Source organism: Podarcis cretensis, assembly GCF_951804945.1.
Source record: "Podarcis cretensis genome assembly, chromosome: 9".
NCBI classification, from domain to species: Eukaryota; Metazoa; Chordata; class Lepidosauria; order Squamata; family Lacertidae; genus Podarcis; species Podarcis cretensis.
Window position 1 is genome coordinate 39,446,403 of NC_137178.1, and position 17,524 is coordinate 39,463,926.

General features: G+C 38.9%; 1 protein-coding gene across 8 annotated transcripts in view; it reads right to left on the reverse strand.

The window, feature by feature from the left end:
• The window catches only part of NR3C2 (nuclear receptor subfamily 3 group C member 2), a 135,609-nt gene that overhangs the window by 70,791 nt on the left and 47,294 nt on the right, over positions 1-17,524 (reverse strand). The gene's annotated exons all lie outside the window — the stretch shown is intronic.

Sequence of the window (17,524 nt, forward strand, 5' to 3'; positions counted from 1 at the left end):
AATATTTTTAATGCTGTCTTCTTCTCTATGTGATAGAGAAAACAGAGACTGATCTATTAGTCTTCACAGAACTTCAGATAGGAAATAGAAAAGATGCTGAATACACAAACAAGGACCAAGTGTGCTTGGCACAGCTTCTATGTTTTCACAGATACCTGTAGGCTTAACAGAGGAAGGCACATGCAGAGGGACCCTCAAAGGCAGGATTGGCTTATACCATAGTGGTGTACAGTAAACACTCTGTTCATTGATACCAATGCAAGAGCCATATTAAGAGACATTGTAGAATTAGGTCAGTGTGACACAGATAAGGAAGCTGGCTTTCGAAAGAAAAAGCCAAGACATTTATTTAAATCTTTAAAAGTTCCATCAGACTCCAAATAACCCATTTTGCAGGCCACAGATGCAGAAGCTAACAAGCCACCAAAGCACACATTTACATGGACTTTAGCATCCACTTACAGGACCATTTTGAGTTCCAAGTCAGATAAGAAGGATTGCTTTTGGCTTGTTCTATTTTTTTTTGTTTACCAGCTGCTCTGCTATATTTTTACCCAGCAAGGATTTATCCCTGGTCGAGTAACTGAAGTAATATTTGCAAAAGAAACTTGTGCTCATAAAACACTTTAAGTGATCCATTCCCACTGATCTTAACTAGCACATTTGGGTTACAGCCAAAGGACCAAGGACTAGATAATTTACCAACTCTCTTCCATCTCTCTCTGAGCTCAGATTTGGAGGAAGGGAATTAATCAGCACTGACTGAAATGCCAATAGAAACTTCCAGTTTATATGACATTTATCTCTGCATCAACCCTGTAGAGGAAAACGAGGCTAAGGGAGAGTGACTTTGAACCTAGTTTCCAGTGCACAAGATCAACAACCTGTGCACATCTTTTTAAATAAAAATAAAAAATATCTTTCTTTCCTCATCATCTGTTGATTGGCATTTTTTATTGTTTTATTTTAAACATTCATATATCACCCTATCTTATCAAAAGTCAACAAAAGGTGGCTAGCACTATACAATAAATGAAACAACCCAACAGCAAGATAATTAGAAAAGAAAAGCAATGCTAAATACCGGAGAGAGAAAGGATCAAATTCAACACAGGCAATGAAAACCAGCAGGAGTTGCCAGCAATTAATTTTTTTAAAAAAATCTAAGTAGCCAGTTAAAACCAAAGCAGATACCATTTAAATTTAATGCAAATAAATTCTGAAAGCGCAAGTGTTCTGACATCTTCCTGTATCCCACTACCGTTGCTGCCCAGGTTTTGTATTCTGTCTTCACTTTTCTGCAACCTTTGCTGTTCCATTCATGCTCAGTTATCTTGTCAACTTCTCCATTTTCCTGCCACCTGTTCTACCCCCATTGGTGGAGCTTCTTTCAACCTACATTTCCCAACACAACAATGGCTCTATCTATTCCCTGTTCTCCTGCCTTTTGATGTTCCATTAATAGTGTCTAGATAAAAGGAAACAGTAAACAGCATAATGGAGCAGAAGCACAGATATCTCCATGTGATCACGTTTTCTTAAAGCTCTTTTTATTGAGGGCACATCTGGAGTAAGAGTTATCCGACTTCTTTCCACAGCTCTGCTCAAACCACCTCTCCTCTCCTCCAGGTAGCCAGGCAAAACTCACCCCTCTCTTCTAGTTTGACATCTAGCTACACGTGCTTTTTGACAGTTTGTGGGAAATGCCCATGTTATGAAACTACAGGGCTTTGGGAAATATATCAACAACTCATCAGCATCTTGGATAAATGTAGAGCTGGAAATCCCCAAGATTGAACTTGGGACATTCTGCATGGAAAGCGTGTGTTTCACCAATGAAAGGTCTCCCTTTTCTGAAGTTATAACCAAGTTACTCATAGGCCTGGTGTACACATCACATTAAACCACAGTTCTAAAACAAACTATAGTTTAATGTAGCCTGCTGGAGCACACTGCTAAAAAAGTTATCATGCCATTCCTTCCCTGCTCCAGCTGCTGGCTTGTTGTGATGTCCAAATCCAGGTTTATGGTTTGTTTCTCTCCAAACAAACCACAAGCAGTAACCAAGGTTTGTTGTTGTGACAGAGATCCAATTAGGTAGACTAGCAAAACCAAACCTTGCACTTTGATCTTTAAACCTGGAAGCAAATGTCAATAATTATACTCCATGTCCACAGAAATGAAGACTTTTCCCCTTATCTGTTTCTATGTAAGTAAGGGCCTTCTTGGTAGTGGCACCCACCCTGTGGAATGCTCTCCTATCAGATGTCAAACAGATAAACACCTATATAACCTTTAGAAGACATCTGAAGGCAGCTCTCTATAGGGAGGTTTTTAATGTTTGATGTTTCACTGAGTTTTATATATTTTCCTGGAAGCCACCCAGAGTGGCTGGGGCAACCCAGTCAGATGAGAAGCATATTATTATTATTATTATTATTATTATTATTATTATTATTATTATTATTATGTCCCACTGACTTCTCTAGGATTCTATTCCTAGCCATATAACATCTGGCCGTAATATGCAAGCACACAGCTATTTAACCTGCTTTCTATGGTTTAATAAAAAACTGTTCTCAGAGTGAATATAAAAGACTGCAAATTATCATGGAGTATTTTGGTCATGCATCTGACTGCAGCTGAAATCATCAATACAGCAAAGGTTTTGGGCATGTCTTCTGAAGTGATGACAAGTACTGACAAAGTTCAAATTTGTCTTGACAGAATTGTCAAGACTAAACTAGAAATGTTCACAACTTGAATCCATCAGTTTGCTAATACCTAGTTGAAATTCACTGGGTTTCTTAACACCACTGCCATAAAGTTCTAGAGCTAAATTTTATGTATTTATGTTATTCACAAAATTAGAAAGCAGGCCATTGTGTGATTTTTTTTTTTTTTTGAAAACCCTCTCAATTGCAGACACAGAGAAATGCATTAAGCCATAGGCAATCTAGTATCACTTTTGGGGTTTTCGATGAATTTGCTTTAGGAAGTTACCATAACCACAATTTTGTATTTTGCAAGCACATCTCCATATTGTGTGTCACCTGTATTGTATGCCTGTAAAACAACTATTGTAAATCACTTAGAGGCCATATATATATATATATATATATATATATATATATATATATATATATATATAATATTTATTAATAGTTTTTTTTAAAAAAAATTATAACATAATAAACAAAACATACAAAAAATATCACATTTCATAACATATTTTCTTATCCTTTTTGGACTTCCTCACATCTCCCTCTCCTACGTTCCAAAATATAAAAATTAATTCAGCAATTTATCACCTTGTCCCCACCTTATCTAATTTTCCAATGTTATATCTTGAATTTTAGATATATTCATTTGACTTTTTAAAACTTTTTAGTTTAGCCTAATCATTATATAAAAGTTGATCTTTTCCTAAATTTAGCTTATCTTCATAGTTCAGTTTATCTAATTCAATGGTGCCAAGTTGTTTGTGATCAAGCATCCTCCTTAACATTCATACAGTTTACAATATTTTTGCAAATAGTCCTTAAATTTCTTCCAATCTTCTTCCACCGTCTCCTCTCCCAGGTCTCGAATTCTGCCAGTCATCTCAGCCAGTTCCATATAGTCTATCAGTTGCATCTGCCATTCTTCCAGTGTGGGTAGATCTTGGGTTTTCCAATGCTTAGCAACGAGTATCCTTGCTGCTGTTGTTGCATACATAAAAAATGTTCGGTCATTCCTTAGCACCCTCTGGTCAACAATGCCCAAAAGGAAGGCCTCTGGTTTCTTAGGGAAGGTATACTTAAATACCTTTTTCAGCTCATTGTATATCATTTCCCAGAAGGCCTTAACCCTAGGGCAAGTCCACCAGAGGTGAAAGAACGTTCCTTCACTTTCCCTGCATTTCCAACACTTATTATCAGACAAGTGGTATATTTTTGCAAGTTTGACTGGGGTCATGTACCATCTATATATCATTTTCATTACATTTTCTTTCAAAGCATTACATGCAGTGAAATTCAGCCCAATGGTCCATAACTTTTCCCAGTCCTCAAACATAATATTATACCCAATGTCCTGTGCCCACTTTATCATAGCCGATTTAACCATTTCATCTTGTGTGTTCCATTTTAACAGCAAGTTATACATTCTTGAGAGTACCTTAGTCTTAGGCTCTAACAGTTCCGTTTCTAACTTCGATTTTTCCACCTGGAATCCTAACTTTTTATCAAGTTTAAAAACTTCTTTAATCTGAGCATAATGTAACCAATCTCGCACTTTGTCTTTCATTTTCTCCAGACTCTGCAATTTCCAATTATCTCACTTAGAGGCCTTTTGTTTCGGTAAGTAGTATATAAATTTTGCTAAAATGGAACACCTCTCACACCAACCTCTTCATGTACGCAATCTGCCTTTGTATCATATACAGGTACACACATGTACCACAAAGGCACAATATTAAGTATACAACTTGGGTGAGCAGAAAGTGATGGAATACACAGAATGAATGTGAATTATTAAACACTTCATACTGTGAAGTAGCACTATGTGGCATTCATTCAGTTCTGGCTATCACAACTGCTATAGCACACTTCAATTATAATAAACTCCAGCAGAAAAGCTGCTTAGATACATTCATGTCACTTGAGAAATATGTTTCCAATCCTTTTTTCCTGCCATTAACAGACACGCACTACGTAATGAAAGCAGTTAATATAGAAAGTAATCCTTAATCCACTGCAAAGCTATTACATATAACTGAAATAAAAGACCCACACATAGATCTCTTCTAAACTCATCAGACTTGAGAGGCTCCAAGGTGCTCTGTCTGGCAGGATATCACATTTACCTTTGTAAATAAAAGAGAGCTTATTAAAATCTCAATACATAAACAACCGATAATAAAGAGAACTGTGTTTTCCATTCAGTTTCACAAATAATTAATGTCAGATACCCATTTACTTTAAGAAGATTTAGTGTTTTGAAAGAAGAATTACTTTCTCTTTTTCCATGGCCTACATCCTAGTCTTTGCAAATCCCTACTGAACTATTCCCCATCATTCACTGCCACATTATGTTATGCTTTACTTAGTCCCCCTGGTTATATGATGAGCACCATTCAACAAACCATATTTCGACAGCGATCCTGGGCATGCTCCCACCTCCTGTACCAGTATAATATTAAAGGTAAAGGTAAAGGGACCCCTGACCATTAGGTCCAGTCGTGACCGACTCTGGGGTTGCGGCGCTCATCTCACTTTATTGGCAGAGGGAGCCCGTGTACAGCTCATGTGGCCAGCATGACTAAGCTGCTTCTGGCGAACCAGAGCAGCGCACGGAAACGCCGTTTACCTTTCCGCCGGAGCGGTACCTATTTATCTACTTGCACTTTGATGTGCTTTCGAACTGCTAGGTTGGCAGGAGCAGGGACAGAGCAACGGGAGCTCACCCCATCTGGGGATTCGAACCGCCGACCTTCTGATTGGCAAGTCCTGGGCTCTGTGGTTTAACCCACAGCACCACCCGCATCCCACCAGTATAATATTAGAGAAGAAAAATAGCTATGCTCCATATGTATACTAACATCAGCCTTATCCTATACATATATACCTTAAAGCAGGCATCCCTCATGAATTAACTTACTTCAAGTAAGGCTACAAACTTCCATCACATTTACAAGCAATTTAGTTTTAAATCAGTGAGGAATCAATGTTCACAAACAATTGTGATTCTTTATCCAAGATTTTAATAATGAGGGATCTTGATATATCAGGCCGCCACTAACTCCTGTAATAAGGAGAAAGAATTGTTATACTGGAATGGATCTGTTGATTTTATATTTGATGTACCTTGCCCTAGGATCACTTGACTGAGGAAGGGTGGTTTTAAAATGAGATAAATAAATAAGCCATTATTATTATTATTATTATTATTATTATTATTATTATACCAGTGTTTTAAACTAGTATAATCCAATGTCCATGTTTTTGAGGAAGTTGGGATTCCTCCTCCTCATTAATTCAATGTAAAAAGTTTCTGCCAACAATTGTAATGAAAAAAATATTCCAGTAGTTCTCCTGTGACTGTGGAAAAGCAAATGTCCTTAATAACGTTTTCCATCCAAAAAGAGGACTTTGTACTACTTCCTGACAATATGTCCAAAAGTGACCAAGACAAAGAGCAGAAGGCAAAAAGTATATTAGTTTTGGCCGGAGGTTCCCATCCACCCACTGATAATTTCATTAAAAATTAGCCACGTTTCATTAATTCCATCAAAAATTGATGCAATGTGGGAACTCTAGGAAAGTCAAATACAAACCTCTATTACTGGTGCTAAGTTGCTTCCCCCCCCCCCCCCAGAATTGTGATGTAATTCAGTCCCACTTAGGTCAATTCATTATTAATATCCAGTTTCTAAAATAACTGGATGTGGTCCAGCAAGGCAGGCACACCTGCGTAAGCAGGAAATGGAGCCAGTGTCCTTGAAGAGCTTTGCCTGTTATAGGGCCCTGCACATACAGCCACTGGGTGCAGTCCTATGCAAAAAGAAGCCATAGTTAGACCATAGAATCATAGAATCATAGAGTTGAAAGAGACCACAAGGGCCATCGAGTCCAACCCCCTGCCAAGCAGGAAACACCATCAGAGCACTCCTGACATATGGCTGTCAAGCCTCTTGACAATTAGACCAATTAGACCAATCCAGCCATAGTTAAGGTGAAGGTCTTATGGGTCAAACACTGGCGCACAAATGCAATGTGTATTTAAAAGCTCTTGTATGTTCTGTTGGTTTCAGTACAGCAGAAATCACTGGGACTTTTAAGTACTTGGCGATATTGTGCCCTACTTCAGGCACGTGCCTTACACTTACTCAGAAGTTTAATCAGCTTCTACCAATTAAGCAACTACCAACCCTCATACGTGTACATGCTTGTATGTCACAGAGCAGCTGGAATGATGCCTGGCAAAAAGTGCTTCCTTTAAAAGCAGACTCAAGCACATGAGGTTTCAAGCCCACAGCTTTCTTAAGGAGTGCAGTACCTCAGCCTACATTTCATCCAGGCCACTATGGAAGGAAGATCACAGCCTTCTGTAACTGATTGCCCACCTGTCTGGTTCATCCAGCTACGTCACCCTGCCCAGGTGAACTTACTTGACCCCTTCCTTAAAAAAAAAGATGGTGTGAAGCAACCAACTGCTATTACAGTGGTACCTCAGGTTAAGAAGTCAATTCGTTCTGGAGGTCCATTCTTAACCTGAAACTGTTCTTAACCTGAGGTACCACTTTAGCTAATGGGGCTTCCTGCTGCCGCTACACTGCCACCGTGCGATTTCTGTTCCCATCCTGAAGCAAAGTTCTTAACCTGAGGTACTATTTCTGGATTAGTGGAGTCTGTAACCTGAAGCATCTGTAACCCAAGGTACCACTGTAGTTGCTTCAATCCTCACAACCAGAGAGAGCAGTTTGCTCACAGTTGTCTCAGACGTGTAAGACTTCTGCCACTCTTCCTGTCATAAGGAGATGCCTGGCCCAAGAATCAGAACACATCCTATACTCCAGCTGACCCTGGATGTTTAACTCCAGTCCACACTGGCCCTTCCAGCTAAAGCTTTGACTGCAAAAGCCGTGAACACTGTGTTCATCGAGAAAGGTGTGGTGTGAAATCCTTTAAAATAAATAGATGAAATGAAATAAAAATCACTGCGCCAAATTTCAACCAAACCAGCCCAATTAGAGCAAATCAACGAATGGTGGGTGCCTCTGTGATGGAATGGGTTAGTGTGTTTGCCTGTTAACCAGAAGGCTGGTGGTTCAAGCCCACCCAGGGACAGCTGTGAGCAGGAATTCTGCATTGCAAAGGGCTGGACTAGCCTTGGGGTCCCTTCCAACTCTACCATTCTATTATTCTATGAGAAAGGGGGACAGAACAAAGCTGACATCTTCAGGGAAGATGGAAGATGTGGTCTATTATGGAAGATGCCATGTGAGGATGGTCTATGTAAAAAAACAACAACCCACTTATGCTACAATCATGTCCCATTCATGTCAATGACAGAACTCTCATGCATTTTTCCAGAATGGGAATGCAGCCCTAATTCCTAATATGACTAAGAGCAAGTGAGCCATCATTACCCTCTGAGATGGGCGGGGGGGGAGATGAATGTTGAATCACAATATAATGCCACGAATTAAATATGGAACAGAAAAATGTTTCATACTCCCATTTCATTGTTCAAGGGCACGGCAGCTTATATTAGAGGGCAGCAGGAAAGCAAGCTTTTGCAGCATGAACAAACATGCACGTGAACTGCATTCAGTTTTCTTTCAGAATAGACATCAGCCAATAACCATCAAAGGTTTGTACTGTCATTCGCCTACTGCTTGGCAGCCAGAAGCAAAATGCTACCAGCGTTTAGACTCTCATCACAACTCACTGAAAACACAAGAAACACGCTGCTATCATGGTATGCAAAAATTGCATAATATGATTACGCAACATAGCATAAGGTGATTACCTCATAGAGTTACCCTTAACAAATAAGCAATTTGTTTGTCCTTCACTATATAGATTTCTGGCATTCTCTGAAACTCCAGTGATCCAATGAAAAAAGGCAGAAACTATCTCTCGTCTATAGCTGCAATTATCAGTGCAGAGTAACCTGCTCCAGAGGGTTGTGGAACGCCCCCCAGCCCCCAGAACAGATTTGAGGAGACGCAGAGAGAGGAGAAATTCCACTGTGCAGAATTCCTTGCATATCTTTGTTGGATACGCTTCATATTTATGCAGTGCGTAAACTGACTATATCACACAAGGTCTAACAGTGAAAATTCTTTGTTCTGTTACACTTTCATCAATTATTTGATCAATAAAATAATAGTAGTAGTAGTAACAATAATCATTTGATTTATTGCCCACTCTGCACCATAAAGCCCCAGGGCAGACGTAGCAATTGCGGGGGGGGGGGGAACGACACCCCCAACCAATATTAAAAACAGTTCTCAACAAATTACAGTAGCCCTTTCAATACAAACCTGAAACAATAAGTCTGCACTGCAGTTGTACAATGTCTACTGAGCACACCTGATATTTTAAGTCAAGCATTAATAATAATAATAATAATAATAATAATAATAATAATAATAATTTGAACTTATATACTGCCCTGTACCTAGAGATCTCAGGGCGGTTCACAGAACAAAATCAAAATATAAAACCACAAAATATATAATCAAAATAAAAACAACAACAACCAACCAACCAACCAACCAACCAACCAAATAAATAAATAAATAAATAAATAAATAAATAAATAAATAAATCCCCGCCCATCTGGATGGGTTTCCCCAGCCACTCTGGGTGGCTTCCAACAGAATCTTAAAATACAATAGTCTATTAAACATTAAAAGCTTCCCTACACAGGGCTGCCTTCAGATGTCTTCTAAAAGTCTGGTAGTTGTTTTTCTCTTTAACATCTGGTGGGAAAGCGTTCCACAGGGCGGGTGCCACTACCGAGAAGGCCCTCTGCCTGGTTTCCTGTAACTTGGCTTTTTGCAGCGAGGGAACCGCCAGAAGGCCCTCAGCACTGGACCTCAGTGTCCGGGCAGAACATTGAGGGTGGAGACGCTCCTTTGGGTATACTGGGCCAAGGCTGTTTAGGGCTTTAAAGGTCAGCACCAAAATAAAATAAAATAAAATATAAAATAAAATATAAAAACAACCCCACCCAAAATGAATAAGCCAATAACACTTGTAGTAGAGATGTCTGGAATATTTAGATGCAGAGAAGAAAGGGAGAATAGCCAAGCTGGCAGGCAATGGGACATGCTCTTAAGCCTTCTGTGCAGTAAGTAGGGGAGGAGGAAAATGACCACAGCTTTGTGATTTTCCCTACTTTACTCGATATTCCATTGCACTAGTAGACGATATAATACCACCTGTGCTGGTCATGCAGCACTGACACCTCCACAATTCAGGTCCCATCAATCAACTAGATGACACTAGGCGATCTTTTGTTTGTAGGTATATGCTAATAGCAACGATATATTCTAGAACTTTTAAGAGCTACATTCTATACTATTCTTGTTTCAAGATTTGAGTAGAAACTATAAAAACCAGGAACAGAATGTGCTGACAGATTTTTAAGAAGTGTTTGTTTTTTTAAGGAGCATAACATATATACATTTTGCGAACATCTCTGAAACCAGAAATCTACAAATGATATTCAGTTTATTTATTCCAAACATTAAACTGTTAACCTTTGCATTAAAACAAACATTTCCTTAAAACACCACACTCCTATATGCATAAATACACAGCACACCCTTCCTCCCTTCCTCCCTTCCTTTCCTCTGACCTAAGGCCTAGGGGAAACCAAGGTGAACCAAGGAAACCTTCCCCAAGGTCTTCCCTGCATTTAACCCTCCAGCTAAATGGGGAAGATTCCCATCTTAGCAAAGAAAACCAGTTCAGCTTCTCAGGTTCACATAACACCTCATTATCTGCCAAGAACTGGAGTCTTGTACTCCAGAGAAGGAGTTTAGATGCACAGAAACACTGCTATATCCCAGAGAGTCATTGCTCCACTTTGAGCTGCTCTTCCATGGTTTCTGAAGTTCCTTTCTGCATCAAAAGCATTTGAGCAAGACCATTGGGGGGTGGTTTTCGGTGACATAAAGGAGAAATCCTGCTGGCTGTGTGGAGATAATTGTGTTAGTTGTAGCTTCATCTTTTTCCTGGCCTTTAATTTGAATTCAGCCTGATCTTTTATTTCCCTTCTCTTCCCTCCTTCTCCCCCTTTATGAAGATTACCCGCTCTGAGGCCCCACAGCTAATTCCCCCCTGGCCTCCTCGCTGGCCCAAGTTGGACTAATGCAGCCAGCTAGCCCTGGTGACTATCTAATGCTTATTGGATGGATTTTCCCCAAAGTGATTTTTGAACTTTGAATTTTATTGTTATTCATGTTTTTATACTGTATTTTATGCTGCTTCTATGTTGTATTACAATTAAGTGTTTTAAATTTGTTGTTAGCCGCCCTGAGCCTGGTTTCTGAACTGGGAAGGGCGGGGTATAAATAAATTATTATTATTATTATTATTATTATTATTATTATTATTATTATTATTTTATTATTTTATAGAACATTGGTGCAATGGTGTTACATTTGCAGAAAAATGAACAGAAAATGATAGTAATATGCAGTATAGAAACTGCCTTTAAAAAAACACAAAAAAACCCTTGCCCTTCATACTGAACTATAGTTTTGTTTAATAATCCACACGCATTACATCCGCAGGGATCTCTGAGTCATAATGTTCAAAAGTCAACTTAGGTAACAGCAGAAACAGGAAGAGAGAATAAATCTGGATCCCACACTATTTTTTAAGACAATGGAAGCTCTAGAAATTCTTTTTGATTTCAAACATTTCTTTGAAGATAGCCATCACACACAGACAATTTCCATTTGTCATATCTACAGGCTACTTTAAAAGAACAGCAACACACCAACAGCTCAGTAGCTCCACATTTCGACATCTGTAGCTCTACATGTCAATTTTAAGTATGAAAAAAGTAAAATGTATTAGGCACTCTCTAACTGCTGTTGGAAAAGTACAAAATGTTGCACGTGGCATGTTGCATGGTCTTAAAAGTGGCTCTCATGGGTCATGTAATGAGCCAGCTTGGGCAAATGGCATTTCAGTTGAAACTAACTTTGAGTCACTTGGAGTATTCCTATCGGAGGAGAAATAAGCCCAAGCACCCGCTTCTTCTCCCTGCTGAACACATGATCAGTAATATAAAAACCTGATAGTGGTGTGTGTGTGTGTGTGTGTTTGTTTTACGGAATTCTTCCTGCACATGAGAAGTCTCTGGATCAGGACCCCAACCAACCTCTTCAGCATAAATGCCCAGTGTGTAATTTTAAGGTTAACTATCCGTCTACAGACTAGCGATGGCAAACTGGCAGCCTATGAACTGTTATCAGTAGGCCAGCAGAGGATTATCTGAAGCTCCTGCAAATGTCCCTGAGCTGCATGGGCCAGCTAGGCCAGAAGAAGCTGTGACATGTTTCATAGCAAATTTGTAAAGTGACAGAGCAGCAACAGTCTTCTCCACACTGTGTGTGAACCTTTGGCTCTGCAGATGTTTCTAGACTGCAAGTCCCATCATCCCTAGCCATTGGCCATACTGGCTAGGGCTGGTGGGAGCTCGAGTCCAGCAACATTTGAAGGGCCAAAGTTTTCCCAACTTTGGCCTAAATGAACACCTTTCTATGCCTCTACTCATCTCTCATGCACAAGTAAATGTTTCCATCCTCAGCCTGCAGCATACGGCAAACATGTCTGACACAGCTTGTTAACATCATTCATCACTGGGTATTTCAAGCAGAATTCATTGCACTACCATGAATACATTCAGGCTGAGGTAACGCTATTTCTAATTATCTTTCACCGGCTGCTTTTTTATTTTTGTTAGAGAACAGGAAGGTAGAACAAGGACTTTTCCTTATGCTGCAATATGATTTTCCTGAAGGGAAAAAAAACCTCAGCATGACAATTTTTCAACGCATAGTTTTAATCATGTGTCATAAGACAGAGCAATATAAGTGATCACAATAGCATTTGTTGGGTTGTATAATATTTTATTATCCACAGAATGAATTGCAACTGCTTCCCCACTGTTTTATTGGTACAAGGAAAACCACAAATAAATATTTTCCTAATTATTCAATCTTTTAATTTTGCTTGTGTTCTGAAACTTTGCCTCACAATGGCTGTAAGTATATGTTGGTAATCACATTTCAGCCGCCTTTCGTACTCTGAGCCATTTTTTTAAAAAATGGAGCCTTTTTACAGACTCTGCATTTTGAAGTGGTTTCACAAACTGTTGAAGGAGGTCTTGATCTTCCTGAGCTTACTTAACCTCCCAAAACTTCCCAGAACCAAGCATAAGTCTTCTTGAACATTTGTTTTCTATAATTACCTAAGAAGAGCCCTTCTAGATCAGACAAAATGATTATCCAGTCCAAAATTCTGCTTCCCAGAATCAGATGTCTCTGGCACACCCACAAGCAGTAGATTAGCAAAATAGTCCTCTCCCACTCTTTTTGCCCACTGACTGGTCTTCAGGGGCAAGCCAGCTCTGATCCTCAAGCTAGCACACAGCCATTATGACTAACAGCAATCAGTAACCTTATCCTCCAAGGATTTGTCTAACATGTAAATGAGAACTGAGCTTCAAATCAAAATTTTAAAGAGCTGAGATACCAAGCTGTCTTCCTTCAGATGTTGACTACAAAACACAAAAATTAAATCCAGTATTGGCATACTGAAATTAAGTGGCTGGTATTATTCTACGCAAAAATGAGTTTAAGAAGCCCATGCTCAAAAATGTGTGTTGTGTTCCCCCCCCCTATATGGAAAGTGCTTCCATGTGAAAAGTAATAAGCAAGCCAGATCATCACGTGTGCCTGTCACAGCACCCACCAGAGAGTTCCCCCAAGTGGAAAGTGGAGTAAGGGGGAATCAGCAAAAGCTGCTTCTCCCCCCATTGAGTGAAACTCTGCTCAAGGGAAGTTTCCACTAGGAGTGAAGCCTAGTTCTAAGACAGTATGAAATATTTCATCCTGAACTAAAAGCATACTGACTACTGCATAAGCATGCTATCACAAACAATATCGTTCTAGCTTTGCCAGAATGTCATACAAAAATTGCAGGCAGATATGATAATGCAGTCCTTAATAAGACATCATAAATGTAAATGGCTTGAAACCAAGTATTTCCATTTAAATAGTTTCTGGACTGGATTTCAACACAGCCATATGTAAAAAAAAAACACCACACACGTAGGAGTTACTTTTTCAGAGCCCAATGCAGTGAAACTAAGAGCTAAAACTACAAGTGACATTAATGCATATTTGCCTCTAACGCACAGAATTTTAAAAGACAAATTGCATCAGCTGGGGGGGCATAATTCATGGAATCAGATCACGCACACAGAGAAAATTTAATGCTTTCTTCCTCTGCTTTCTTTTGAAGGTGGTTTTTTTGCTTTGGAAGGAAAGTTGATACCTTACTGCTGTTGCCTCCAAATTTGTTCATGGAGATGGCCTTCCAACCTGCCACTCTGCTTTCCAGTGCTAGTGCTATCTCCATTCTGCTTACAGAATGCTAGATGTACCAGAAGAAGCTGTCAAGGAGTGATGCTGTATGAAGCAGTATGAAGAGGCATACAAGTACAAGTACACTGGGAATTCATTCATTCATTTGCATTTCTGATACATTTCAATATCAGCAAAACATAAACAAAAATAGTACAAAAATAAAGAAAAAGTCTCTGAAATAATATCGAATAAAATTTTAAAATAGCATAAAAGAACAGAAAACAACAACAACAAAAAACCATTCTGTGACTGACTTGGTGGTTCCTTTTATCTCCTCTTTTTTTGTGTTTTCTTGGTTCACCCCATCTATCACAACTCCTTATATGAACTTTAGTAATCTCTTACACTGCTGATAACCTTACCATCTGACTGCTAGGTTAATTCTCTGCTTATAATACTTTTTCATATATTCAATAAGAAATATCCAGTCCTCCTTATATCTTTTATCATTTTGATTTCTTATTCTAGTGGTCATCGCTGCTAGCTCTGCATACTCTAACAGTTTATATGCCAGTTTTCCTTTGTTGTTACCTTATCTGTTTTCCATTTTTGCACTAATAACACACAGGTGGCAGTTGTCGCATACAGGAACAAATTTCTCTCTCTTTTTCTTTTTTAGTAACTTCTGTTGTTATTAACCCCAGCAAAAATGCTTCTGGATTTTTAGAAAATAAATTTAACTTTTTAAAAGTTCATTATGGATCATTTCCCAGTAATTTTTAATTATGCTGCATGACCACCACATGTGGTGAGAAGTTCCCTCTGCTACCTTGCACTTCCAACAGTTGCCTATTGTGGATTTTGACACTTTTGCTAGTCTATTTGGCATCAAATACCACCTATTCATCATCTTAATGAAGTTTTTCCTTAGTATGTAGCATGCTGTAAACTTTATATTTACTTTCCACAATTGTTCCCATAGTGCAAAATCAATCTTGTGTCCCATGTCTCTGGCTCACCTTATCATTGATGATTTCACCATTTCATCCTTTGTATTCCACTCAAGTAATAAATTATACATTTTAGGTAATAGTTTAACCCTGTATCCTAAAAGCTCCCTTTAAAATTGTGAGTTTTGTTCTGCTAGTCCATGTTTTTTATCTAGCTTAAATATTGCATTCAACTGACGATAACTTAACCAATCTGTCACCTTGTCCTTTGTTTCTTCATTCTCTTTCAGTTTATATTCCTCCCCGGTGACAGTTAGCAAGTCTATATGTACTCCAATTTGTCTGTATGTTAATTTTTTTCCTTGCAAGGACCTCTGTTGCTGACAGCCACATCAGCATTTTTCTTTCCAATAAATGTTTGTGTTTTCTCCATACCCTATATAGGTTTTCTCTCATTATGTAAGTGGGAATTCCATACAAACAAATTCAAAGGGGTTCAAAAAACAATGATAAAAGGTATGTTGTGAAAGGTGATGCTTGAAGATAAGAAAACTTGAGAGGCGAGAGAATAGTGTATAGGAGAGCACAAAAGGACAATTTTTTGTCAAAGCACAGTCTGTTATTTACTATATTTTTATGCCACACTTCAATTGTATTCTCAGAGCTGTTTTTTTTAAAAAAATTAATGAATTAAAATACAAATAATTAAATAAGCACCATAACATGCATTTGCAAAGCTTGTAAAAATAAAAAAGGTCTTTGGCACCAACAGCACAATAAGGTAACATCTATGGAAAGGGTGTTCTACAGCTGAGGTGCTACAGCCCAGAAGACTCTCTGGTATTCATCTGCTTCTCCTCAGGTGCGGAGGGCATCCACAAGAGGCCCTCCACTGTACTATTCAATTCATCAAATGTCAAAGACAGCAAATGCTGTATCAGGGATGGGGAATCTGTGCCCATGCCTAGATGGCATTGGACTAAAGCTCCCACCATCCCTTACCACTGGATATGCTATATGGAGCTGGTGGAAGCTGAAAAGCCACAGGTTCCCCATCTGTAGACTACGTATTTATTTTACATATGTATTTAAGGTACACATTTCTCTTCTGAAACTTAAAAGAAAGGAAGAAGTGAACTCCATTCATTTCATTCACATATTTTGAATTTTTTTTTGCTCTTAAGTTAGAAAAAAAGACGTTTAGATACAGTGTGTAGCAATAGATAACAGTCTCACTGCATGAGAAATAATATTAATACACAGTATGCTGCACCCCTTTGAGCCCACCAGTGAGCACAAAAACTTAGGCAAGTGGTTCTTTCAGAAGGCACAACTGGCTTCTTCTTTTTAATGTGGCATTGCCATTTAGCGGGCATTTTGTGAAAGCAAGTTCTTGTTCTGGGCCTACTGCTTTATGGTTTCCTTCATTTGTGCATTTTGGCTTGTATGTTGACCTATTTGGCTTTTCTTTTTCCTTGCATCAAAGGGCTGGTTAAGACATTATACTTCTTATCCACCGAAGTCATGCCGGCTGTCTCCAAGTACATTCTCATTTTTACAAACGTTGGTGTGTTAACTCAGCCATTGTAGATTTTGGCCAGCAGCAACCTCTATGATTTAAAACAAACTGCCATGACATAAAGTTAATGTCAGCCAGTGTCTGTGGTTAGTCACCTCAGCTTTTGCACATGTATTCTCTTGCCTATCACATAGATGAGAAAAGTCATTCCAAGCTGGTCCTGCTTCACCTCAAAACACAATTACCTCGTGTTACAAACTTAATTCGTTCCAGAGGCCTGTTCTTAACCCGAAACCGTTCTTAACCTGAGGCGCACTTTCACTAATGGGGCCTCCTACTGCCACCGTGCCGCTGGCACGTGATTTCCATTCTCATCCTGCGGCAAAGTTCTCAACTTGAGGTACTACTTCAGGGTTAGCAGAGTTTGTAACCCAAAGTGTTTGTAACTTGAAATGCTTGTAACCCAAGGTACCATTGTACTCATTTAAGCTACAATTCTGCACTCACATCCACTCTTAACCACACCTTCTCACAAGCAAGTCCTACTGAATTCCAGCTGAGTGGTTAGTATTGCAGGATTTCCAGGATTCCTTGGAAATAAGTCCAATTCTACTTCTGAGTAGACAGATATAGAAGTGCATTGAGGTAAGCACTTTTGTGAAACCACGCCATCATAATTTTCCCTCCTCCGCCTAGGTTTACAAAACCACTTGTAACATTTAGTAACCAATTTATACTGATAGACACACCTTTTTCCTTTAGTACAATGTTTCTACAAATGTAATGCACCCTTGCTGCAAATACTAGTAATAAAATGGCGCTGAAAATAAAAAGAGTAAACGAAAGCACATTTAATCTTTCCTTGCCCCACCACCAGAATATATAAAGTGAATAAAAACAAACATTTGTATTGGATGCAGATACCTATTTGTTGTGCAATTATTATAATTTGTG